Raw genomic sequence first — 27,349 nt, forward strand, 5'->3', positions numbered from 1 at the left:
GGTTTATCAAGGGTTTCTGCTTTTACTTCTTCCTCATTTTCTCTTGCTGCCACCTTGTAAGAAGTGCCTTTCAGGCCAGGCAAGGTGGCTCATGCGTGTAATCCCAGCACTTTGGGAGGCTGAGGCGGGTGGATCATGAGATCAGGAGATCAAGACCATCCTGGCTAACACAGTGAAACCCTGTCTCTACTAAAAATACGAAAAATTAGCTGGGCGTGGTGGCAGGCGCCTGTAGTCCCAGCTACTCAGGAGGCTGAGGCAGGAGAATGGCATGAACCCAGGAGGTGGAGCTTGCAGTGAGCTGAGATGGCGCCACTGCACTCCAGCCTGGGTGACAGGGAGAGACTCCATCTCAAAGAAAAAAAAAAGTACCTTTCACCTCCTGCCATGATTCTGAGACGTCCCCAGCCATGTGGAATTGTAAGTCCATTTAAACCTCTTTTTCTTCCCAGTCTTGGGTATGTCTTTATCAGCAACATGAAGACGGACTAATACAGTAAATTGGTACCAGCAGAGTGGGGTGTTGCTGAAAAGATACCCAAAGATGTGAAGGTGACTTTGGAACTGGGTAACATGCAGAGGTTGGAACAGTTTGGAGGGCTCAGAAGAAGACAGGAAAATGTGGGAAAGTTTGGAACCTACAGAGACTTGTTGAATGGCTTTGCCCAAAATGCTGATAGTGATATGAACAATAAGATCCGGCTGAGGTGGTCTCAGATGGAGATGAGAAACTTGTTGGGAAATGGAGCAAATTTAACTGTTGTTATGTTTTAGCAAAGAGATTGGCAGCACTTTGCCCCTGCCCTAGAGATTTGTGGAACTTTGAATTTGACAGAGATGATTTATGGTACCTGGCAGAATAAATTTCTAAGCAGCAAAGCATTCAAGATGTCACTTGGGTACTGTTAAAGTGATGAGATTTTATAAGGGAAGCAGAGCATAAAAGTTTGGAAAATCTGCAGCCTGACTATGTGATAGAAAAGGAAAACCCATTTTCTGGGGAGAAATTCAAGCAGGCTGCAGAAATTTGCATAAGTAACAAGGAGCCTAATGTGAATCCCCAAGACCATGGGGAAAATGTCCCCAGGCCATGCCAGAGACCCTCATGGCAGCCCCTCCCATCACAGGCCTGGAGGCCTAGGAGGAAAAAATGGTTTTGTGGGCTGGGCCCAGGGAAACCTAGGGACTTCCATGCTGTGTGCAGCCTAGGGACTTGGTGCCCTGTGTCCCAGCCACTCCAGCCATGGCTGAAAGGGGCCAATATACAGCTCAGACTGTGGTTTCAGAGGGTGGAAGCCCAAAGCCTTGTCAGTTTCCACATGGTATTGAGCCTGTGGGTGCACAGAAGTCAAGAATTGAGGTTTGGGAACCTCCACATAGATTTCAGAAGATGTATGCAAATGGCTGGATGCCCAGGCAAAAGTTTGTTGCAGGGGTGAGGCCCTCATGGAAAACTTCTGCTAGGGCAGTATGGAAGGGAAATGTGGGGTGGGAGCCCCCACACAGAATCCCTACTGGGACATTGCCTAGTGGAGCTGTGAGAAGAGGGCCACCATCCTCCAAACCCCAGAATGATAGATCCACCAACAGTTCACACTGTGCACCTGGAAGAGCTACACACTCAATGCCAGCCTGTGAAAGCAGCCAGGAGGGAGGCTGTACCCTGCAAAGCCACAGGGGCAGAGCTGCCCAAGACCATGGGAACCCACCTCTTGCATCAGTGTGACCTGGATGTAAGATCTGGAGTCAAAAGAGATCATTGTGGAGCTTTGAGATTTGACTGCCCCGCTGGATTTCAGACTTGCAACAAAGGCCCTGTAACTCCTTTGTTTGGCCAGTCTCTTCCATTTGGAATGTCTGTATTTACCCAGTACCTGTAACCCCCATTGTATCTTGGAAGTGACTAACTTGCTTTTGATTTTACAGGCTCACAGGCAGAAGGGATTTGCCTTGTCTCAGATGAAACTTAGGACTGTGGACTTTTGGGTTAATGCTGAAATGTGTTAAGACCTGGGGGACTGTTGGGAAGGCATGATTGACTTTGAAATGTGAGGACGTGAGATTTGGAGGGGCCAGGGGTGGAATGATAGGGTTTGGCTGTGTCCTCACCCAAATCTCAACTTGAATTGTATCTCCCAGGTTTCCTACATATTGTGGGAGGGACCCAGGGGAGGTCATCGAATCATGGGGGCCAGTCTTTCCCATGCTAGTCTCATGATAGTGAATAAGTCTCTTGATATCTGATGGACTTATCAGGGGTTTCTGCTTTTGCTTCTTCCTCATTTTCTCTTGCTGCCACCATGTAAGAAGTGCCTTTCTTCTCCTGCCATGATTCTGACGCCTCCCTAGCCATGTAGAACTGTAAGTCCAATTAAGCCTCTTTTTCTTCCCAGTCTTGGGTATGTCTTTATCAGCAGCATGAAAATTGACTAATACAATGGACAAGGGCAATTTGGAGGTTAGAAGCAAGACACAGTTGGTTAGGTCAGATCTCTTTCACTGTTACAATTTTCTCACTGTTACTTTTTTTTGCAAAGGCAGTTCTAATAATGGCTCCAAGGCACAAGAGTGATGCTGACAATTCTGATATGCCAAAGAGAAGCCTGAACTGCTTCATTTAAGTAACTAGGTAATAGTTCTTGACTTAACAAGGAAAGAAAAAAATATGTTGAGGTTGCCAACATTTACGCTAAGGATGAATCTTCAATCCATGAAATTGTGAAGAAAAAAAGACATTCTACATAGTATTTATATATATAGGGTTTGGTACTTTCTGGAGTTTCAGGCAACCACTGGTGGTATTGGAACATACTCCATTTGGATAAAGGAGGAATACTATATTTGATTTCTTTTTGTTGAATTTTAAGAGATCTTTGCTTTTTTTTTTCCAACAGGTGCACACCAACACATGTAGATTATTTATTTATGTTTTTTTAGAAACAGGGTTTTTGCATATTGCCCATGCTGGTCTTGAACTCCTGGCCTCAAGTGGTTCTCCTGCCTCAGTCTCCCAAATTGCTTGGATTGTAGGTTTGAACCAAGCCTGGCCTCTTATTTTGGGTATAAGTATTTTTTCTGATATGTGTTTTGCAATATTTCTGCTAGGCTGTGACTTTACATTTCTTGACTTTTTTTCACATGGCAGTTTTAATAATTTTAATAAAATTTAGTTGATCATTTTTTAATTTTATGGAGTATGCTTTTGATGTTGTATTTAAAAATGTATTGCCAAATCCTAAGTGGCATAGATTTTCTCTTACAAATCTGTATTAGGGTTCTCTAGAGGGACAGAACTAACAGGATAGATGTATGTATAAAGGGAAGTTTATTAAGTAGTATTGACTCATACAATCACAACATGAAGTCCCACAGTAGGCCCTCTGCAAGCTGAGGAGAAAGGAAGCCAGTCTGAGTCCCAAAACCTCAAATGTGTGGAAGCCAGCAGTGCAGCCTTCAGTCTCTAGTCGAAGGTCCAAGAGTCCAAAAGCTGATGAGTCTGATGTTCAAGGGCAGGAAGCATCCAGCACAGGAGAAGAATGCAGTCCCAAAGATTAAGCCAGTCAAGTCCTTCCACGTTCCTCTTCCTGCTTTTATCCTAGCCACACTGGCAGCTGATTAGATGGTGCCCACCCACATTGAGGGTGAGTCTGCCTCTCCGAGTCCACTGACTCAAATGTCAGTCTCCTTTGGCAACACCCTCACAGACAGATCCAGGAACAATAGTTTACATCCTTCAATCCAATCAAATTCACACTCAGTATTAACCATCACTGTATTATTCTAGAATTTTTATAGCTTTGCAATTTACATTTAGGCCTATGATTCATTTTTGAGGTAATCTTTGTGAAAGGATGAAGTTTTTGTCTAGGACCATATTTTATTTTAATTAATTAATTAATTAATTAATTTTTGAGATAGCATTTCGCTTTTGTTGCTTGGGCTGGAGTGCAGTGGCACGATCTTGGCTCACTGCAACCTCCGCCTCCTGAGTTCAAGCGATTCTCCTGTCTCAGCCTCTCAAGTAGCTGGGATTACAGGCATGTGCCACCACACCCAGCTAATTTTGTATTTTAAGTGGAGACAGGGTTTCACCACGTTGCTCAGGCTGGTCTCGAACTCCTGACCTCAAAAGAACCACCCGCCTCAGCCTTCCAAAGTGCTGGGATTACAGGCACGAGCCACCGTGCCTGGCCATTGTCTAGGTTCATATTTTAGCATTTGAACATCCAACCGTCCCAACACTATTTGTTAAAACAAACAAACAACAACAAAAAAACACTGTTCCTTCTCCTTTGGATTGCCTGTGTGCCTTTCTCAAAAATCAGTTTGACTGTGAGGGTCTCTTTCTGGTCTCTCCATTCTGTTCCATTGATCTATGTCTATTTTTTTCAACAATATCACACTGTCTGGATTGTTCTATCTTCATGTTAAGTTTTAGATTTGCTAGTATGAGTCCTCCGATTTTGCTTTTCTTCTTCAGTATTGTGTTGGCTATTTTAGGTCCTTTGTGTTTTTATAGGAATTTTAGAATACGTTGTTGATATCTAGAAGATGGCTTCCTGGGATTTTGATTGGGATTTCATTGAGTCTGTAGGTCCAGTAAGGAAGAATGTATATTTTATCAATACTGAGCTTATTAACCCATGAATAGTGACTAGCTTTCCCTTTAGTTAGATCTTGATTTCTTTCATCAGTGTTTTGTAGTTTTATGCATAGAGATCCTGTAGACATATATAAGTACTTCATTTTTGTGTGCTATTGTAAATACTATTATTTTTTATATTTTAAGTTCCAATAGTTAATATTTTATTTATAGGAAAGCACCTGTATCCTCTGACCTTGTTATATTTGCCTATTAGTTCCAGGAACTTTATTGTAAATGTTTAGAAAATTTTTACATAGAAAATCATGTCCTCTTTTTAGTTTAGTGGTTAGTATGGGGAGAAAAAGAAAATCATGTCATCTGTAAATAAAAATATCTTTCTTTGTATACTATTTTTTTCTTACTACATTAGTCAGGACTTTGAGTACATTGTCAATTAAGATCCCATTACTGGGTATATACCCAAAGGACTATAAATCATGCTGCTATAAAGACACATGCACACATATGTTTATTGCGGCATTATTCACAATAGCAAAGACTTGGAACCAACCCAAATGTCCAACAATGATAGACTGGATTAAGAAAATGTGGCACATATACACCATGGAATACTATGCAGCCATAAAAAATGATGAGTTCACTTCCTTTGTAGAGACATGGATGAAATTGGAAATCACCATTCTCAGTAAACTATCACAAGAACAAAAAACCAAACACTGCATATTCTCACTCATAGGTGGGAATTGAACAATGAGAACACATGGACACAGGAAGGGGAACATCACACTCTGGGGACTGTTGTGGGGTGGGGAGAGGGGGAAGGGATAGCCTTGGGAGATATACCTAATGCTAGATGACGAGTTAGTGGGTGCAGCGCACCAGCATGGCACATGTATACATGTGTAACTAACCTGCACATTGTGCACATGTACCCTAAAACTTAAAGTATAATAAAAATAAATTAAAAAAAAAGAAATGTAAAAAAAAAAAGATTTATAAGAGAAGACATCCATTCCTTGTTCCTGATCGTAGGAGGAATGCATTTAGTCTCTCACCACTATAATGTTAACTATTTTCCCACATATACCCTTTACTAAGCTAAAGAAGCGCTCCCGTCTATTCCTATTTTTTTGAGATTTTTTATTTGAATGGATAATAATTATTTTCAAATGATTTTTCTTCTTCGATTTATATGGTCATATTTTTTTCTTCTTTTTCAGTCTGTTAATATGATGAATTACCTAAACTGATGCACAAAATTTGAACCAGCCTTGCATTCCTGGCGCTAATATCCCTGATAATAATATGCTGTCATTTTACTGGATATTGGTGGATGATACTATGTTAAGGTATTTTGAATATATTTGACTTTAGTTTTCTTTTCTTGTAATATATTTGTCTGATTTTGGTATTAGGGTAATGCTGGTCTCATAAAATGAGCTGATATGTTCTCCCACTGCTGCTATTTTGGGAAATACATTGTGAAAATGTGGAACTATTTCTTACTTAAAGAATTCACAACTAAAACCATCTATTCCTTGTGCTTTCTTTATTAAAAAGGTTTTAATTAAGACAATTTTTAATACATGTGGGGCTACTCAGGTTAATATATTTTTCTGTGTGTGAGTTTTCATACTTGTGATTTTTAAGTAATTAATTTATTTTATCAAAGTTACCATATTTGTGGACATAGAATTTTTCACAGTATGCTCTTATTATCCTGTTAATACTCATAAGATCAATAGTGACTCCTCTTTTATTTTCTGATATTATTTGTTTATTCTGTTTTATTGGCTCTCCTAGCTAGATACTTTCCAATAACCATATTTTGGGTTGTTTTTCACTGTAATTCTTATCCTTGTTTTTTTATAGGTAAGATTTTTCTCCTCTGGCTTTTTAAAAAAGAGATTTTCTATTTTCCTTTGATTTTCTGATGTTTCAATAGGGGTGTGTGTGTGTGTGTGTGCGCTTGTGTGTATGTGTGTATATGTGTGTTTTAAGTGTTTATCTTATTTGGTACTTTTGAGCTCCTTGAATCTGCGGGTTTTAGGGAGGAATTAATAAATTTTGGAAGTTCTTGGCCATTATTATTTCAAGTATTTATTGTGCTCCATCCTTTTTTTCTTATCTTTCCAGTATTCCAGTTATTAGTACTTATACCTTTTAAGACTATCACACAGTTCTTGGATGTCATTTCTATTTTTGGATTTTGTTTTCATTCCTTTTTTCCTCTTTGCATTTCACTTGTAAGGTTTCCTTTTTGTTTCAACTTTTTTTTTTTAGGTTCAGGGGGTACATGTGCAGGTTTTTACATGGGTAAATTGCATATCACTGAGGTTTGGTGTATGAATGATCCTGTCACCCAGGTAGTGAGCATAGTAACCTGATGTATTTTTTCAGCCTTTGCCTCCTTCTCACCCTTTCCCTCTTAATAGTCTCCAGTATCTACTGTTCCTATTTTTATGTCCATGTGTACTCAATGTTTAGCCGCTACTTATAAGTGAGAACACAGGGTATTTGGTTTTCTCTTCTTGTGCTAATTTGCTTAGGATAATGGCCTCCAGCTCTACCCATGTTGTTGCAAAGGACGTGAGTTAATTCTTTTTTATGGCTGCATATGTACCATGATGTATAGGTACTACATTTTCTTTATCCAGTCCACCTAGATGGGCATCTAGGTTAATTCGATGTCTTTGGTATTGTGAATAGTGCTGTGATGAACATACCAGTACATGTGTCTTGTTGGTGAAATGATTTATTTTCTTTCAGGTATATACCAAGTAATAGAATTACTGAGTCATCCTGTTTTAAGTTCTTTGAGAAATTGCCACATTGCTTTCCACAGTGGCTGACCTAATATGTATTCCCACCAACAGTGTATGAGTGTACCCTTTTCTCTGCAACCTCACAAAGCATGTGTTTTTTTTTTTTACTTTTTAGTAATAGCCATTCTAACCAATGTGAGATGATATCTCATTGTGATATTGATTTCATTTCTCTAATGATTAGTCATGTTGAGCATTTTTCATATGTTTGTTGGCCATTTGTATGTTTTCTTTTAAGAAGTGTCTGTTCATGTTCTTTGCCTACATTTTAATGGGTTTGTTTGTTTTTTGCTTGTTTTAAGTTCCTTATAAATTCTGGATATCAGACCTTTGTTGGATTCATAGTTTGTGAATATTTTCTCTCATTCTCGAAGGTTGTCTGTTTACTCCGTTGATAGTTTCTTTCACTTAGCAGAAGCTCTTTAGTTTAATTAGGTGCCACTTGTCAACTTTTATTTTTGTTGCAATTCCTTTTGGGGATTCAGACATAAATTATTTGCCAAGGACAACGTCCAGAATGGTATTTGTAGGTTTTCTTCTAGGGTTTTCATGTTGTAGGGCTTGTATTTAACTATTTAATCCATCTTGAGTTGATTTTTGTATATAGTGAAAGGAAGGTGTTCAGTTTTGATCTTGTGCATACAGCTAGCCAGTGAGCCCAGCACTATGTAATAAGTCGGGAGTCCTTTCCTTATTGCTTGTTATTGTTGACTTTGTTGAAGATCAGATGATTATGATTACAGATGATTAGGTGTGTAGCTTTATTCTTGGGTTCTTTATCCAGTTCCATTGGTCTGTGTATCACTTTGTGTACCTGTACTATGTTGTTTTGGTTACAGTAGCCTTGTAATATAGCTTGAAGTATGACCATGTGATGCCTCGAGCTTTGTTCTTATTGTTAAGGATTACTTTGGTTATTTGGGCTCTTTTCTGGTTCCATGTAAATTTTAGAATACTTTTTGATATAGTTTGGCTCTGTGTCCCCACCCAAATATCATCTTGTAGCTCCCATAATTCCCATGTGTTGTGGGAGGGACCTGGTGGGACATGACTGTGAATTATGGGGGTGGGTCTTTCCTTCCCTGTTTTCATGATAGTGAATGGGTCTCAGGAGATCTGTTGGTTTTTAAAACAGAAGTTGCCCTGTACAAGCTCTTTTTGCCTGCTGCCATCCACATAAGATGTGACTTGCTTCTCCTTGCCTTCTGCCATGATTGTGAGGTCTCCCCAACCATGTGGAACTGTAAGTCCAATAAAACTTTCTTTTGTAAGTTGCCCAGTCTTGGGTGTTTCTTTATCAGCAACGGGAAAATGGACTAATACCCTTTTTTTTCTATTTCTGTAAAAATGATGTTGATAGTTTGATAGGAATGGTGTTGAATCTGTAGAGTGCTTTGAGACATATGGCCATGTTGTTAAAGATACTAACTCATCTGAACTGTGAGCATCGAATGTTTTCCATTTGTTTGTGTCATCTGTGATTTCTTTCAGCAGTGTTTTGTAGTTATCCTTGTAGATATTTTTTACCTCCTTGGTTAGATGTATTCCAAGGTATTTTGTTTGTGTGTGGCTATTGTAAATAGGATTGAATTCTTTTTTTTTTTTTTTTTTTTTTGAGACGGAGTCTTGCCCTGTTGCCCAGGCTGGAGTGCAGTGGCGCGATCTCGGCTCACTGCAAGCTCCGCCTCCCAGGTTCACGCCATTCTCCTGCCTCAGCCTCCTGAGTAGCTGGGACTACAGGTGCCCGCCACCACTCCCAGCTAATTTTTTGTATTTTTAGTGGAGACAGGGTTTCACAGTGTTAGCCAGGATGGTCTCGCTCTCCTGACCTCGTGATTCGCCCACCTCAGCCTCCCAAAGTGCTGGTGTTACAGGCGTGAGCCACTGCGCCCAGCCGGGATTGAACTGTTGAATTGGCTTTCAATTTGAATGTAGTTGGTATACAGAAATGCTACTGGTTTTTGTATATTTATTTTGTATCCTTAAACTTTACTGAAGTTGCTTATCAGCTCTGGGAGCCTTTTGGGGGACTCTTTAGGGTTTTCTAGGTATAGAATCATATTACCAACAAAGAGAGATAGTTTGGCTTCCTCTTTTCCTATTTGGATGCCTTTTATTTACTTCTCTTGCCTGCTTGCTCTGGCCAGGACTTCCAGCACTATGTTGAATAGGAGTGGTGAGAATGGGCATTCTTATCTTGTTCCACTTCTCAAGGGTAATGCTTCCAGCTTTTGCCCATTCAATATGATGTTGGTTGTGGGTTTGCCACAGGTGGCAGTTATTATTTTGAGGTATGTCCCCTCTGATGTCTAGTTTATTGAGGGTTTTTATCGTGGAAGGATACTAGTTTTATAGAAAACTTTTTCTGTGTCTGCTGAGATGAACACATTGTTTTATTTTTAATTCTGTTTATGTAGTGATTCACATTTATTGATTTGCACATGTTGAACAAGCCCTGTATCCTGCAAATAAAGTCAATTTGATCTTGGTCAATTAACTTTTTGATGTGCTGTTGGATTGATTTTGCTACTATTTTGTTGAGGATTTTTGAATCTATCTCCATCAAGGATATTGGGCTGTAGTTTTCTTTTGTTGTTGTTGTGTCTTTGCCAGATTTTGGTATCAGAGTGATGCTGGCTTCGTAGAATGATTTAGGGAGGAGTCCCTCCTCCTCAAATTTTTGGAATAGTTTCAGTAGGAATGGTATTAACTCTTCGTTCTATGTCTAGTAAAATTGAGCTGTGAATCCATCTGGTCCAGGGCTTTTCTTTGTTGGTGTGTTCTGAATTACTGATTCAATTTCAGAACTCATTATTGATATGTCCAAGGTTTCAGTTTCTTTGTGATTCACTCTTAGGAAGTTGTGTATTTCCAGGAATTTATCCATTTTCCATAGGTTTTCTAGTTTGTGTACACAGAAGTGTTTATAAATAGTTGCAGATGATTTTTTGTATTTCTGTGGAATCTGGTGTAATGTTACCTTTGTTGTTTCTGATTGTGTTTATTTGGATCTTCTGTATTTTTTTCTTCTTTGTTAACCTTGCTGCTGGTCTATTGATCTTGTTTATCCTTTCAAAGAATAAGCTTTTGGTTTTGTTGATCCTTTGTATGGATTTTTGGGTCTTGATTTCATTCAGTTCTGCTCTGATTAGTTATTTGTTTTTTTATACTAACTTTGGGGTTAGTTTGTTCCTTTTTTTAGTTCCTCTAGGTGTGATGTTAAGATTATTAATTTTAGATCTTTCTAACTTTTTGATTTAGGCATTTAGCACTATAAACTTTTCTTCTTAACACTGCTTTGGCTGCATCTCAGAGACTTTGCTATGTTGTGTTTTGTTTTCATTTATGTCAAAGAATTTTTAAATTTTGGCCTTAATTTCCCTGTCTACTCAAAAGTCATTCAGGAACAAGTTATTTAATTTCCATGTAATTGTGTAGTTTGGAGAGATATTTTTATTTCACTATGACATGAAAGTATCATTGGTATGATTTCAATTTTTATAAAAGTTATTCAGACTTGCTGTATGGCTGAGCATATGGTCAGTATTAGAATATGTTCCAAGTGCAGATGAGAATAATGTATATTCTGTGCTTGATGGGTGGAGTGTTCTACAGATGTTTATTAGGTCCAGTTGGTTGTGTCAAATTTAAGTCCAGAATTTCTTTGTTAGTTTCTGCCTCAATAATCTGTCTAATGCTGGCAGTGGGGTGTTGAAGTCTCCCCCTATTATTGTATGGCGACCTAGGCCTTTTTTTTTTTTTAGGCCTAGAAGTACTTGTTTTATGAACAAGTACTCAAGACTTTTTTGATTTGCCTGCATTTAAGGCTGTGGCCTTCATAAAATGTTTCTTACTCTCTTCTGGTAAAATAGGCTTCTCCTCTATGACTGATTCTGATTCCCCTCACTGGCTGCAACACTGAATTTCTTCGATGTTGGGTGCATATATATTTATGATAGTTAAGTCATCTTGTTGAATTGAACGTTTTATTATATAGTGCCTTTCTTTGTCCTTTTTTACTGTTGTTAGTTTAAAAAAAAATCTGACATAATAATACTGACTCCTGCTCCTTTTTGCTGTTTGTGTGATTGATCCTTACTTTGATTCTATGAATGTTGTTACGTTTAAAATGGATCTCTGGAAAACAGAAGATGTCTTTTTTTTTTTTTATCCAACTTGAAAAATATGGAATGCTTCACACATTTGCTTGACATCCTTGTGCAGGCGCCATGCTACCCTTTTGTGTATCCTTCCAATTTTAGTATATATCCTGCTGAAGCAAGCACCAATTTTAAAGTTTCTATTTAATTATCTTCCAGTTCACTGATCCTTTCCTCAGCTATGTCAAAAGTCTATCAAAGAGATTTTTAAAAAATTTCCATTAAGGTGTTTGGTATTTCTAGCATTTCCTTTTTTTTTTTTAAGTTTTTATCTCTGTTTACATCTGTCCTTGAATGTTGTCTATCTACTTTTTTCATTAGGGGCATTAACATATTAACCATAGCTGTCTTACATTCTCTGTCTGATAATTCCAACATCTTTGTCATATCACAGTCTCTGGGTCTGATTATTGAATTGTTTCTGTAGTCTGTGTTTTTCATTGTGTTTGGGCATGGACTTTTTGCAGTTAAAGCTGAACATACTGTATCAGCCAGTAGGAACTGAGGTAACTAGGATTTTAAATGTGAGGATTTGTGTTAATCTGGCCAGGAGTTGTGATTTGTTTAATATTTGTTGAAGTTGTAAGTACCAAAGGCTTCAAAAAAATGTAGTGGCCTTGTTTTTGTCTCCTCTTTTATTTTAAGGGATTTCCTGTGTTCTACCACTTACAACTAGTTTGTATCTTGCAGCTGTTTCAGCTGTAATTTATTATTTTGGGGCTGCCTTGATGTGATCATAAGATATGAAGAAGAGGGTAACATTCTAAAATATTCTGAGTAAATCTCAGGCTTTTTTTGATTTGCCTGCACTTAAGGCTGTGGCCTTCATAAAATGTTTCTTACTCTCTTCTGGTAAAATAGGTTTCTTCTCTATGCCTGATTTTGATTCCTCTCGCTGGCTGCAACACTCTGATTTTCTTTCCTTGAATCCCACATTGACTATGGTTTTTGTTTTCTTTTGTTTTTCCTTTAGGGGAAACAGAAGGGGTGGAGTGTAGGTTTCTCTGGTTATGTTTCACAACAGTTGCATTCCTCTTCCCAGACAGAGCTGAGTGTGGGTCTTTCTGAGATACTCACTTTGAGAACCTACTGGAGTTCTTGAAGGGAAATATTTGGGTTTGCTTCAAATCTTACTTCTGCCTCTAATTTCAAGAAAGTTTGCTTGATAAATGAGCAAAACGGATGTACTAAAGTCTTTCTTTATACATAAACTCTAATAGGCAAATAAGACCCCTTTATCCTTGCTTTTTCCAATTCACTCTATATGCAATACATAATCTGCAGTGGCCCTGGGACCTAAATGTGAAAGCTAAAACAATTAACCTTCTAGAAGAAATGAAAAAGTAGATTACCCTTATGACTTTGGGGTACAAAAATATTAAATAATATTGTAAGGCAGCAAATATTTTTAAAAGATTGATAATTTGGACTTAAAATTAAGAACTTTATATCCCACAAAGGATTGCAGGCAGAACTTCAAATCAATAAAAAAAAGGCAGGCAATCATATTTAAAATGGCCAAAAGTCTTAATCAGAAACTTCAAAATGATAATGTTAAAGTGGCCAACAAACATATGAAAAAGTTCTCAATGCTATTACTCATCATGAAAAGGTAAAATTAGACTGTGAAATATTGATATATACTAACCTGAATCACTAAACTTAAAGGGATTGACAATGTCAATTATGAAGGAAATTGGACTTTCATATACTGCTAGTGGGAATGAAAGTGGTACAACCGCTTTGGGAAAATGTTTGGTAGTATCTAGTAAACATAGATATACCCTATGACTCAACAAATTCTATCCTGAGAATATACCAAGAGAAACAAATACTTACGTTCACCAAAATATACTTAACAGCGATGTTGGAACGTCATTCATAATAGCTAAGTGTTGGAAATTATTCTGCTGTGTATCAGAAGTACGAGGGGACAATACATGGTGCTATAGTCACACAGTGGAATACTACACAGCAATGAAAATGAAAAAGAAAACTATAAATGTATGTAATACTGTGGATTAATCTCACAGACATAAAGTGGATTGAAAAGTGCCACATACTGTGTAATTGCATTCATGGAAAGCTCAACATTCAAAACAAATCTATGGTGATAAAGTTAGAATAATGGTTGACTCTAGAAGGCCAGTAGCCTAGGCACTGAGGAACCATCCCAAGCATTGAGAATGCTCTATTGAGGTGACTGATTGCATGGGTGTACACTTGAGTAAACCTTACCAAGCTGTACATTTAAGATTTGTATATCTACCAGATAAAATTTATATTTTCATTTTAAAGAGACATTAACATTAACATTTGAGATTGGGGCTCTTAGATTGTCAGGCCCATCTCTGTTTGTGAAAACCATGCAGGTGGAGGACAGCTTGTGTATCACTATGTGGGAAGAAGCAATCAGTAGTTTCTCTGTGTCCAGGAGTCCGTGTGAAAGGCTGTCCTCTAATCTTGCTCTACTAAGGCGACTTCTTTTCACCCATCTCCTGCAAATCAGTTGAGAGTGGCAGTGCTAGTTTGCTTGTCAGTTTTCACTTGCACTCCCTCTCTCTGAGCTCGTGGGTGTTAATGTGACATGCGCGAAATGTCACCAAAGAAATGATCATAAACATGACTTCCCACAAATGGTATTCTCCTGCCAGAAAAACAAATGTAACTATGGGGTGGTATAATTTGGTATGGGCTGTGGGGGTTCTAATATGCAATAGAATAAATCCCAGATATTTTGTGAACTATGAGTCAGAATGAATGAGTACTTACTGTAATTTAATAAGTGGTACTTTAAAATCTGATGGGGTAAGGAGGAAAATTTGATTGAAGGGAGAAACAAAAAGGGAACCATTTCTCATTTTCATCTTCTGATGCCCTGTTCTGAATGTGACACCCAGGACATGTTTTATGAGACCACTGGATATATACCCAAAAGTTTGCAAGGAGCGTGTCTTAGAAAAGAAAGTTTTGCCTGCTGTGGAGATGTGGCAGCGCTGGACTGGAAAATGTTAAGGAATGTGAATTTTCTTCATGTGCAGGAAGGCTTTGTTGGCACTGCATCCTCCTCTTAGATGCATGGAGGGCATGAGAGTAAGATTGGAGTGGAAGCAGGAACATGATGGCTCTTGGCACAGAACAGACAGGGATGCCAGCAATGCTTTCTCTTCTTGCATGTCCTTTCTCCTCATAAGCTGTCACTGTGGACATAGACCAAGCTATCTTCCCTGTAAATAGCCCTGATCCACACACTGCCCTGTCCCATAGGTCAGCCATAGTGTACGATTCATAAATAGAAATCAAGTGACTGAGCAAACTCAAATAATACGTGATAGAGACCGGAAGTGAAAGGAGATGGGAGTTTGATAAATGGACATGTATTACACTGGAGGAGCTGCAGCTGAAGAAGAGAAGGCTTGATCCCCAAATGGGAAGGATGCCCATGCCATCCACATTCTTCACTGAACATGGCTGAGTCCCAGATGGTTTCTCTGTGTATGCGGCCCGACTTCAGAGGGAGAGAATCAATGTGAGCTCTCTAATGTGATAGAATGCTCTAACTGGATTAAGCACATTCTGAGTCAAGGCTGGTGGCATCAGACCTACTGAGGCACCAACTGTGTTTCTGAGAGTTAAGGTGAAGAGGGCTGGTGGAGGGAAGGTGTAGTGTGGAGAATGCCAGGAGAGATGAGCATGTGGTTGGATCAGAGAGGTCTCTCTGGGCCACAGCTGTGCCTCCCTTTGACCTGTACAAGGTAAGAAGAGGAGGGACGAGTGCTGCCTGTTCATTTTTCTCCTTTTCTTTTTGAGCTCACATTTGTAGTGGGATGTTTCTCCTCATAGACTGACTCCTAAGTGTGACTGCAGATTAATCTACTCCATCAGCTTTCACATATTCATCCACACACAAAACATAAAACTTAGATATAGGATAAAAGAGCCCACCTTGATCATCTATGAAACACGATGTGGGCCATGAGGCAACTGCACTTTCATAAAGGTTGCTTCAAGGCCTGTGTGGATAACATTTCAGGAGGACTGACTGGAGGCAGCCCTTCTGGGAGAACTAAAGCTCATCTATAAAATCTGTGCTCTGTTTCCTGCCCCCCTTCCTGACCCTGCTTGCTACTACCCACACATTTGTGCTAAGCAGGAACAGAGTTGAAGGGCTAAGGGTCGGGTGTGTGTGGCTCATCCTAGTGGAAGGCAGGATGTTTGAAATTGGATCCACAATATTCCAAACTGGGAAAATGCCCATTTTTCACAGGATCAGGAGATGCTCTGGCAGCCTGGACACCTGCTTCCTGACCTATACGGTTTGCAGGCCAGTCGTGCCTGAGGAAGTCCAGCTATCCACTGTCGAGTAGGAATCTTGCTCCAGCTCCTTATTCCTACTGCGAATTCATAGCATCACCCCCTGGCAGGTGGGGAGGGGGAAGAAGTGCTAACTGCTGGCTACAAAGTCAGGCCAGTACAGAGTTACTGTGAAACTGGTGAATCGGTGTCCTTAGATATAATAATTCTTTTCAGGGAAACTGCAGAGTCGTGATCCTGAACATGTTCAATGGGAAATTTGTTTGTGTGAAAGACAGAAAGGCACATCGGGTTTGTCCTTTCTGGGAGGTGTCCTCTTGATACTGGTCCATTCTTTCTGGCGCACTAGAGAGATTTCTTCCTGCCTTTGCAGTTTTATGAGGGTGGGGGGTGGAGGAGTGAAAAAGAGGTGACTTTCCATGCTGGGGTCTTCCCCGGGATACCCCTCTTTGTTTTACTAAGTCTACCTTGACTCACAGAAGGAGAAAAGAGGGAATTGTTCCTACCTGCACAATGTGTGGGTAGTAGCAAGCAGGGTGAGGAAGGGGGCTTGCTTTAGATTTACATAAAAGTTGCAGTGGTGATACAGAGAGTTCCTGTATGCCCTACACCCAGTTTTCCCCATTACTAACATCTTGCATTAGTGGCATATTTATCACAACTAAGCGACCAATACTGACATGATTGTTAACTAAAGTCCATGCTTTATTGCTATTCCTTTAGTTTTTACCTAGTACCCTAATGTCCTTTTTCTGCTTCAGGATCCCATCCAGGATACCACATTATATCTATTTGTCATGCTTCCTTAGACGACTCCTGGTTGTCACAGGGACTCCAGTTTTGATGACCTTGATAGTTTTGGGGAGTCCTGGTCAGATATTTTGTAGACTGCCCCTCTACTGGAAATTTATTTATTTATTTATTTTTGAGATAGAGTCTTGCTCTGTCACCCAGGCTGTGTGTTCAGTAGCTCGATCTTGGCTCACTGCAACCCCTTCCTCCCGGGTTCAAATGATTCTCCTGCCTCAGCCTCCCAAGTAGCTGGAATAACAGGTGTGCACCACCACACCCCTGATGACTTATGTATTTTTAGTAGAGACAGTGTTTCACCTTGTTGGCCAGGCTGGTCTCGAACCCCTGACCTCAAGTGATCTGCCTGCCTCAGCCTCCCAAAGTGCTGGGATTACAGGTGTGAGCCACCACCACTGGGAATCTATTGGAAATTAAGTGCTGTTTTTCTCATGATTAGACTGGAGTTTTTGGGTTAGCAAGGGAAGACCACAGAAGTCATCATTGTTTTCATAATATGGTATCAGGAGTGCATGCTGTCATCATGACTGATCACTGTTGATGTTGACTTAACTCACATGGATGAGGTAGTGTTTTCCAGGTTTCTCCATGGTAAAAGCTCTTTTTCCCCTTTCCATACTGTAGTTATTGACAAAAAGTCACTGTGTGCAGTCCCGGCTTCCGGGATTATGCTCCCCTCCCTGATGGCGGAGTATCTGCATATATTATTTGGAATTCTGCAAGCAGGCCTCTTTTTAACCCTCTGAATCTTAGAATTTTGAATGCTCAAAAGCGGTGGCCTGAGTGTGAGGTAAGAAAAATCAAGATGTTTAATTGGACATCTCTTGTATAACCTGGTAGCCAGTCTTAGATTTGTTGAAAGTGTGATCTTTTTTTCTTCCTAAGGTAAGGACCGGGTGGTGCTCTGGGAGGGTGGAATGGGCTTCTTTCCAGAGCCCACGCATGAACTGTGGGCAGTGGCTTGGTTACCCCAAGTTCCTGAATGTTTCCCTTGCAACATGGAAGGGGACAAGGAATATTGTGAAAGGGAAGATAGATATATGTTTGGTTTCTGGGGGAAAGGGACATTAGAAGTAGCCATGAGGGGCCGGGTGCAGTGGCTCACACCTGTAATCCCAGCACTTTGGGAGGCCGAGGCTGGCAGATAACCTGAGGTCAGGAGTTCAAGATCAGCCTGGACAATATGGTGAAACCTGGTCTCTACTAAAAATGAAAAAATTAGCTGGGCGTGGTGGCAGGTGCCTGTAACCCCAGCTACTCAGGAGGCTGAAGCAGGAGAATCAGTTGAACCCAGGAGGTGGAGGTTGCAGTGAACCAAGATCACACAATTGTACTCCAGCCTGGGCAACAGAGCAAGACTCTGTCTCAAAAAAAAAAAGGAGCCATGACAGTGCAGTACAAGGTGCTGGACCCTAACAAGATAAAGAAAGTGTCCAAGGGCAGGGCCCAGCACTGGGATTGAGGAGGGCTGTGTGGAAGTCCATTCTCCAAGAGTGAAGTTCTGGTTTTCATTATCCTTCACATATGTGCTGACTTAAAGCTTCTACAATGTGTGATCACTCTCCCATAGTGGCTGCTGCCCTCTCCCTGTACCTCCCCACCTTGCTCAGACTCCCCACCCCACTGGCCCCCAACAGCTGCGTTCTGTCCTCACAGCTTTCTGGCTCTAATACCCCATGTAGGGCCTCCACGCTCATGGGGAAGAATCAAACAGAATTTCCCACTACCCGATGCTTCCCTTTGTGTGATCTGGACAGAGAGAGGTCAGGGGGTCTGAAACTTGGGCTATATGGCAAAATGAGGTGTTAATGTTTAAAATCTGAGAAAAGGCCTGTTTTTCTCAGATTTTTGTTCTTGTAAACAAAGCTCATGATTCACTGAATAAATGGAACTTACGGCAGACATACTAGTCAACTTTAATAAGTTGTACTGCGGTATCAAAGACCCCTCAGAATTACATTGATTTGCAATCACGAACACCTATTTCTTCTTCATGTATAAAAATAACAATGGTTGACTACTGCTTTGTTTCATGTATCTTCTGGGATCTAGGTGGCAAACACACCACATTACAGCAGAAGGAAAAGTAATCACACATCTTTGGATGCATATCTTCAAGTATCTACGTGGTTGTGGCAACCATCACTTCAGCTCACATTCTCAAAGGCAGTTTTAGGCCCAAGCAGAATGTCTGTGAGACATAGAGTATATCCTTTTTACAGGGAAGGGTGAGGGAACAATGAAAAACAACAATGGAAAGAACAATTCATCCTGAGGCAGAATTCCTCTCTAGCTGTGAACCTGTGTAATTGAACAAGTTATACAAAATACAACCGTCATGGTATAGGATAGTCACTTCCATTTCAAAAAGGAGTAACAGGAAATAAGGAAGGGGTGAATGGGTCCCCATCAAGTCCAAAATCTAGCAAGGTAAGCTCCATGGAATCTTAAGGCTCCAGAATTTAACTGTTTGAGGTCTTCACCAATTTTGGAAAATCCTCAGGCATTATTTCCTCAGATACTGCTTTGGTCCCATTTATCTCTCTTTCTTCTACTTTGCAGATTCTAATTCCAAATATGTTCAAATCTTTACTGTTTCCTAAATGTCTCAAATATAGATTTTCAATAATTTATCTCTGTAATTACTTTAATATATTAGCTGTTGATCTTTCTATGTATTATTCACTCTATTATTCACTCATACGAAGTTCTTAATTTTAGCTACTGAATTTTTATTTTTATAATTTGAGTATTTTATGTGTTACTCACCTTTGGAAACTTTTCATATTTTCATCTTTTTATAATCTTTTTAATAAAAATTTTGTCTTTTTAAGCAAACAAAAGAAAAAAGACAAAGCAAAAAGGTTTTGTCTTTTTAAGCAAAGATGTTATTTAAAAATAGAAATGGGAGTATCCACTTACCAACTTCCTCAGTACCTGTAGAACAATTAGCTTGCCAGTTAGAAATAGTAAGATGTACAGTAAAGTGTCAATTTAAGGTGTCAATCATTTAAAAAAACATTAACCTAAATCACAGCTATCAATAATATTCAAGATAATTTTATGGGAAAATGACATTAAATTTCACTTTCATAAAAATACCAGAGAATGGTACTTGAGACCACTGACAGTACAAACCTGGTTACAAATATTGCTTCATTTCCCTTAAGTATGCAGAAGCCACTCCCTCCTGTAAGTGAACCCCCAGTGTGTCATCTAATCACACCATCAGACTTCAAGTCTTGGATCTCATATGGCACTTTAACTTTACTGTATAGGGTCTTTGGTATCTAGAGATTTGAAAGATATGTTGGCTGCTCCACACACAATCACACAATCCACATGTAATATTGGGGCAGGGTAATCTCGATAAATACTCGCATTCAGAAAGGGGAAGGAAGGCAGCACTCAGCCATCAGTGCTTAACAAAAATTCTGAAATCTGTTCGGACAAACATTGTGAGGACGCCCAGCTAGTTGGTAGACAACCTTATTTCAACCATCCCAGTGTCTGCTGCCTTGGAGCAGGTCTCTAGTCGGTCATACTCTGAGATTCTTGGCTCCACACCCTGGGAAGTCTATCCTTCCCCATCCATTTCCTTGGCCACATGAGAATTGGGCATAAAATAATATTCTCTCTTTGGGAAAAGAACAGAATATTGTTGGCTCAAAGGTAATTTTACTTCTCAAACAGCTACAGGCTATTTTGGCAGTACAACTCTCTCAAAACCTAATTAGTTATTATTCTGCAAAATTCCAGTGTGCCGACAGTTATATCCACAATTCTTTTCACGACCTGTTCTACCTTAGCTTGAGGGTAAGATGAAGTAAATTGAGGTAGCAGACTTCCAAGAAAGAGTCACACCCTTTGGCTTTTTTGTTCTCTGAGACATTCCGCATAAAAAGTGTTGACTTGATTTCCCTTCATTCAATTCAGAGGTCATAACAAAGGGCACGAGGCCAAGTCCATGATTTGGTCTTTACTGTAACACTGAGTTTTGATCCTTGTTCCTCAATTTCAGCTCGCATCATTTGGAGAGAACGGTCAATTCCATCTTTTGACCTTGCTGTCAAATACACAATTTATTATCTGAAATTATCTTGTTCTTGTAATACCTTTTCTAAAGTAACCAACAGCAGCTAAAACATGCTAGTTGCCTTCAGTCTCCCAAACTCTTTGGCTAAATTCATAAGCTCATTCCAACTTATCATACACACGTTGTAGCAAATGCCTTATCAATAAAAACATGAGTCACTCTTATTTTCCAGGAGTTAATAAGAGCTTTGCAACTGCCTATCTCCTGGACTGGAGATAAATGTTTTAGCTTTTCATTCTGGTGACACCTCATAACTGGTACTGATTTCTTTATTCATTCGTTTTCACTAGGTTATTGCTATGGTAAGAAATGACCCCCAAAACTCAGATACTCATAATTAATTTCTTGTTTATATACATGTTAGCTGTGGGTCTGGTGGGGGTCAGTTGCAGTTTTTTGCATGTCTTTTGGGTTCTGGGATCCAGATTGAAAGACGTGCCATTCTTATGACAGCAGGAACAGAAGCTAATCACAGAAGTCCGTGATGGCTCTTAGGGTTATGCTTGGTTGTGGCATTCATAATTTCTTCTCAAATTCCATTACCTAAAGCATAGCACATGCCTATGCATTGGATGGGATAAGAAAATCTTCTTATAAGAAAGTGGGAGTCAATAACTGGTACCAATAATGCAATCTACTGCCACATGAGAAGGAGAAGAGGAAGTGTCCCGATCTTGAGATATCATCATAGAGCCTTCATGAGTTATTTGTGCAGTAAATATAATTTTTGTACCTGTGTTCTCCACTTTTTTTTTTTTCTAGAGCTAAGTAGTAGATACGAGGGTAGAGATACATGGAAAAAAGGAGGAAGGCATCTTCTTGCCTTTTTCTCTCCTTGCTGGAACCAATGTATCCAAATAGACCCTTTTCTATCCTGTTGCTAGGGAGACAGAACAAAACATGGCTCAACATTTACTCACTGTTAACCACCTGTTTCCCTGCTGACATGCACTGTAGTCACTGAGCTTTGAAATGGATTAAGGTGATCCCTGATGAAGGTGCCTGTAGTTGTATAAGAATACTCAGATAATCAGCTATTTTAAACAATTCACAAAATGTGAAATTAAAGAAGCAAGTGAATGGATGAGACAAATAAAGAAGCACCTTCTCATGAACAAAAGGGCTGGGCCTTACAAAAAGCATTTCTGGCCACGTAGTGAAAGCTGTGTCCTGTGAGTCTCTATCCTCATCCTCTGTGCTCATTCCTAGAACCATTTTCTGGCTTCAGAATGGGCACAGCTGCTGAGGACATGCTATGTGATTCACACTGTTACAAGCCAGAACGTGTAAAACAGGGGCCAAGGTTTTTTTAAAGTGGTTCTTTAGTACAAGCAATATTCAGGTCTTATTGTCCATATTTGGCTACTGACTACAAAGTTTAGGAGCCAGCACATGGGAGGATGCAGGTGGGTAAGCAGGGAAAGCCTGTGTCTCTGGTGGGGAATGCACAGTTTTTTGCTTGCAGTAAGAACATTCTTTCTGTCTACAGTCAGTCTTGACTCTCTCCAGAAAGATAGGTGGGATTGTCTCCAGGACAGTGTTAGCTGGTTATTTTCTTTGAGTCTGAAAAGTTATTTTAACCAGGCAATTTGGAGAAAACTTTATATAGCTTGAATTAACCCATTTATTTATAATTTTTCTGAACGCTAGAAAAACTGTATAAGCACATTGCTCTTGGCATTCATCCATATACCACAGTCTATTTCTCAGTGATACTGGTCTCAAATACCGTTCACTGGTATTTTTATGGAACTGAAATTTAATGTCATTTTCCCATAAAATTATTTTGAATATTATTGATAGCTGTGCTTTAGGTTAATGTTTTTTAAATGATTGACACCTTAAATTGACACTTTACATATTATTTCTAACTGGCAAGCTAATTTTCTCTACAGGTACTGAGGAAGTTGGTAAGCTGACACTCCCATTTTTAATTTTAAATAATAACTTTGCTTAAAAAGGCAAAACTATTATAAAAGGAGATGAAAATATGAAAAGTTTCTGAAGGTGAGTAATGCATAAAATGCTCAAATTATAAAAATAAAAATACAGTAACTAAAATTAAGAACTTTGTATGAGTGAATAATAGAGTGAATAATACATAGAAAGGTCAACAGCTAATATATTAAAGTAATTACAGAGATAAATTATTGAAAATCTATATTTGAGACATTTAGGAAACAGTAAAGATTTGAACATATTTGGAATTAGAATCTGCAAAGTAGAAGAAAGAGAGATAAATGGAACCAAAGCAGTATCTGAGGAAATAATGCCTGAGGATTTTTCAAAATTGATGAAGACCTCAAACAGTTAAATTCTGGAGTCTTAAGATTCCATGGAGCTTACCTTGCTAGATTTTGGACTTGATGGGGATCCATTCATCCCTTCCTTCTTTCCTGTTACTCCTTTGTAAAATGGGAGAGTATCCTATACCTGTATGACCACTGTATTTTGTATAACTTGTTTGATTACGCAGGTTCACAGCTGGAGAGGATTTCTGCCTCAGGGTGAATTATACCTCATGGCTTGCCTATATCCGATTTAGACATTTAGATGAGACTTCAGACTTTAAAGTTAATACTGGAATGCATTAAGCCTTTCAGAGCTGTTGGGATGAAATGAATGTATTTTTCATGTGAGAAGGATATGAATTTTGGGGCAGGTCAGGGGCAGAAGACATTAGACTGACTATGTCTACCTCAAAATTTGTAGGTTGAAAACCTAATCCCAGTAAGATGGTATTTGGAAATGGGACCTCTGGGAGATAATTAGACCATGGGGCTGGAGCCCTCATGAATGGCATTAGAACCCTTATAAGAGGCCAGAGAGCTAACTAGTGAGTGAGTACTTTTGCAACCCAGAAAAGGGCTCTCAGCAGAGCCAACCATGCTGGTACCCTGATCTTATATTTCCAAGCCTCCAGAACTGTGAAAAAATATTTCTATTGTTTAGAAGTCACCTGCTCCATAATACACTGTTACAGAAACACAAATTGACTAATGCAGACTTCTTCCGTAAGGATAATCCCCAAGAGAAACTCTGGAAATGTAGGAAGGCATGAAAGACAAAAGACTACATATGTAGGTAAACATAAATGGATATTGATGTACAAAACAATGATACTAAGATCTAGTAGGATTCACAATATGAGTAGAATTAAAATGTAAAACAACAATAATGCAAAAGGCAGAAGAGTGGAGTTGAAGTATTCCATATTTTTATCATTATTGGGAAGATGATAAAAGTAGCTATTCAAATTAGGCTTTATTAAGTTAAAAGAGCATATTGTAATCCATTGTATAGCCAATAAGAACAATAAAATAAAATAATATTAAATAGAAATTTTAGAGTAAAAAATAAATGATTAAAATATTTGATTAATTTTAAAGTGTTTAAGACATAAGAGAAGAAATAAATCAAGTGAAACTCAGATATAACACTAATTACATTAAATGGACTACTTAAAAAAAAACCCACAAAGATTGAAAACCAATTTTATGTTTCCACCTGAGGATGTGCAGAACTCACATCAGTCCCACACTGGAAATAAGAAAGAGACTTACTTCACATTCATAACTTTTTTGGAACTCATTGGCATTCTAAGTTTGCAAAGGAAACTAGCCAAAGATCTAAGGAAAAACAGTGCCTAAAGAAAGATACTAGATGTAAACATGTTGATCTAGAGTAAATGTAACCAGATGTCAGCAAAAATAATCCAGTTAGAATCCTGATACATTTGTACAGCCATTTATAATAGTATTAAAAAATCAAATACCTAGTAATAATTCATACTCAAATGTGCAAGACCTCTCAATGGAAACTTAAAATTTTATTTATATAAAAACATAAATAAGCGGAAATAAATACCATGGTCATGAATTGGAAGAATCAATATTATGAATATATCAATTCACCTTTAATTGACTACACATCCAGTACGATCCTAGTCAAACTTCTGGCATTACATTTCAGAAATTCACAGGTTGATTCTAGAATTTATACAGAAATATAAAGGCTGAAGAAAAACCAAAGCAATTTGAAGAAAAAGCACAAAGCTGGATAGCTTATACTACCAGATATCAAGGCTTGATTCAATACTGTATACAGTGCAGTAGTGGTACAAGATCATTGAACAGAGTACAGGCAATGGTCTACACATATATGGCCTCCTGCATTATGACACAAGTATCCTGTAAAGCAGAGGGGAAATAATTGTTTTTTCAACAATGTGCCTGAATCAACATGGAAAAATACCTCATATGCTCTACTATATACAATACAAAATAACTTACTACCGAAGTCATTCAGATCTAAATATTAATGGTAAAGCAAGAAAGCTTTTGCAAAATACAACAGAAGAATAACTTCATGATTTCTTCAACAGGACGCTTGACACATATTCCATTCCTTGGGGGGGATCACCAGCTTTAGTATCAGGAACAAAATATGAGAAAAAAGGCCCTCACCTCATTTCCACAAACAGTCCCAGTTTCAGACACCCTGACTTCTCTCTGTCTAAATTACACAAGATTTATTCATCACCCAATATGTCAAAATCGCCAAAGTTAGAGATGCCATGATGAGGAATTTTGGTGACAAAACTCCATTCCCTTTTTTGAGTTCAGGTCTGTGAATCTGCAGACGAGCCTCGTTTTTCCATTCATGCTTCTTATTACAAACACCTGGAAAGAGCCAAAGTGCTCAGATTTTTGTATACAATGGAATACTACTCAGCAACAAAAAAAGAACTACTGATACATACAACAATATGAAAAAGCTTCAAAAACATTCTGAGTAGTAATCTAACACAAAATAATACATACAATTAAATTACATTTATATGAGTTTTGAGAACAGGCAAAACTAATCTATTGTTAGGAAAAAATCAGAGCAGTGGTTGCTGTGAATTAAATGGGAAGAGTTTGAGAGTATTTTCTGAGTTGATGGGAATTTTTCATATTTTGAAGGGTTTTGAGTTCCACGGTTGCATCCATGTGTCAAAACTCATCACTATTAATAGTTGCACATTTCATGATAGGTGAAAGTTGTCTTAAAAGTAAACAAATATTATGATCTCATTAATGATACATGTAAGGGTGATGTGTATGCCTATCTCCAGTTTCCTTCAAAATGTATCAAAGAATAGGAGGAGTTGAATGGAGGGATGGATATGGGGATAAATACTTGGTAGAAAACGTATAATAAAATGTCAACTGTGGAATCTAGGTGGTAGCTACACAATTCTTTAAACTTCATTTGAAACTTTCATTACTAAATGGGAAAAAGAAAGGGGATTAAACAAATTACATATTTAGGGTCAAGTGTTATATGCAATTAAATTTTTGATATTTGCTCTTTGGACTTTCACAACACACAACGTGGATTTTTTAAAAAAATCTTATCCTACTTTAGCTGAATATATATTCTGTACTGCCATGGAATAAAATTGGAAAACCTTATTTGGTAATACAGTCAAAATGATAATAAAGAAGGACAATTTATTTGTTAATGTTTTTCCATTAAAAGTATTTTTTTGTGAAAGATACTTTGAGGCAAAAATGATAGTACCTTTAATAAATATTGGGGCCAAAATATGTAATATTTTAATACAGGAAATGCAATTGAGGATATGCTTATAGTTTTTCATCTCTTATTTGGCTCATTTGTTTGTGTCTTTAGAGTAAATATGAGAGTCAAGTAACTACAAGCAGCAGTGTAGGATGTTGGGTGGAGAGGAAGCCAGTAGGTGCAAGTGGTCTCATTGGGAACAGAAAAACATTCACAGCTCAGCACAGCATTCTCCACTGCCTCTGTGACTCCTGTTTAGCCCATTACCAGATGGAGTTCTGGAGGTGAAGTTATTATGGAACCATGAATAAGAAGCTGAAAGTGATCCACATCAGCTTCATTTCCAGATATCTTCATCTCCATCTCTTCCTGCCCACATCCTTCTCTTTCTGAGCATGCTCTTTGTGACCAAAGTTGTTCTTGGGAGCTGGGAATTAGAGCTCACTTTGGGGTTGTTGAGTGATGGAACTATCAATCACACTCTAACAATATGTGATTTAAGGTACTAGATGTAAGCTTCCTGTAGCTTCTCTTGATTATTAGCGAGATTTTACAGAAAAATCGGGACCTTCAAAATACGCATTTGCCCTCATGTTTGCAGACCTGTAAAAACTTTCTTTCCTTTTTGAGTGGCATCTTCTGGTCTTTAGCATTCTGTGTTTAGCATCTACTGGGCCTGAAAACATTAACCTACAATATCAGACCTCCTACCTGTCTTGTACCTGGGCAGTGCTGAGATTTTGGAAAGATGTGTGAGCATTAACAGTACTTTGTAGGTGCCAACACTTCCATGGCACTTCTGAGCTGCAAGGTGCTGTTCTGAGGATTTTGTACAATTAACTCATTTAAACATCGTTAGAACCCCATGATATCAGTAATATTATGTTCCTGCTGCAGATGAGACAGTGGCACAGAGGGGTTAAATGATTTACGTAAAGTCACTGTCCTGAGAGGCAGAATCAGGATTTGC

At 38.7% G+C, this 27,349-nt stretch overlaps 1 long non-coding RNA gene and 1 other non-coding gene across 3 annotated transcripts in view; one reads left to right on the top strand and one right to left on the bottom strand.

The window, feature by feature from the left end:
- Window positions 1-27,349, top strand: part of LOC129527073 (uncharacterized) — a 101,971-nt gene that overhangs the window by 8,708 nt on the left and 65,914 nt on the right. The window contains exon 2 of one of the 2 annotated variants that reach the window (XR_008671935.2): window positions 5,827-5,955. The exons of the other annotated variant lie outside the window; for it this stretch is intronic. This is a non-coding gene — a long non-coding RNA (uncharacterized lncRNA). The remainder of the gene's footprint in view (window positions 1-5,826; window positions 5,956-27,349) is intronic. 2 annotated transcript variants of the gene reach the window in all.
- On the bottom strand, window positions 11,611-11,717 carry LOC115931012 (U6 spliceosomal RNA). The gene has a single exon (XR_004067587.1). It is a non-coding gene; the product is annotated as a U6 spliceosomal RNA (small nuclear RNA).

This window comes from Gorilla gorilla, chromosome 16 (assembly GCF_029281585.2).
Source record: "Gorilla gorilla gorilla isolate KB3781 chromosome 16, NHGRI_mGorGor1-v2.1_pri, whole genome shotgun sequence".
NCBI lineage: Eukaryota > Metazoa > Chordata > Mammalia > Primates > Hominidae > Gorilla > Gorilla gorilla.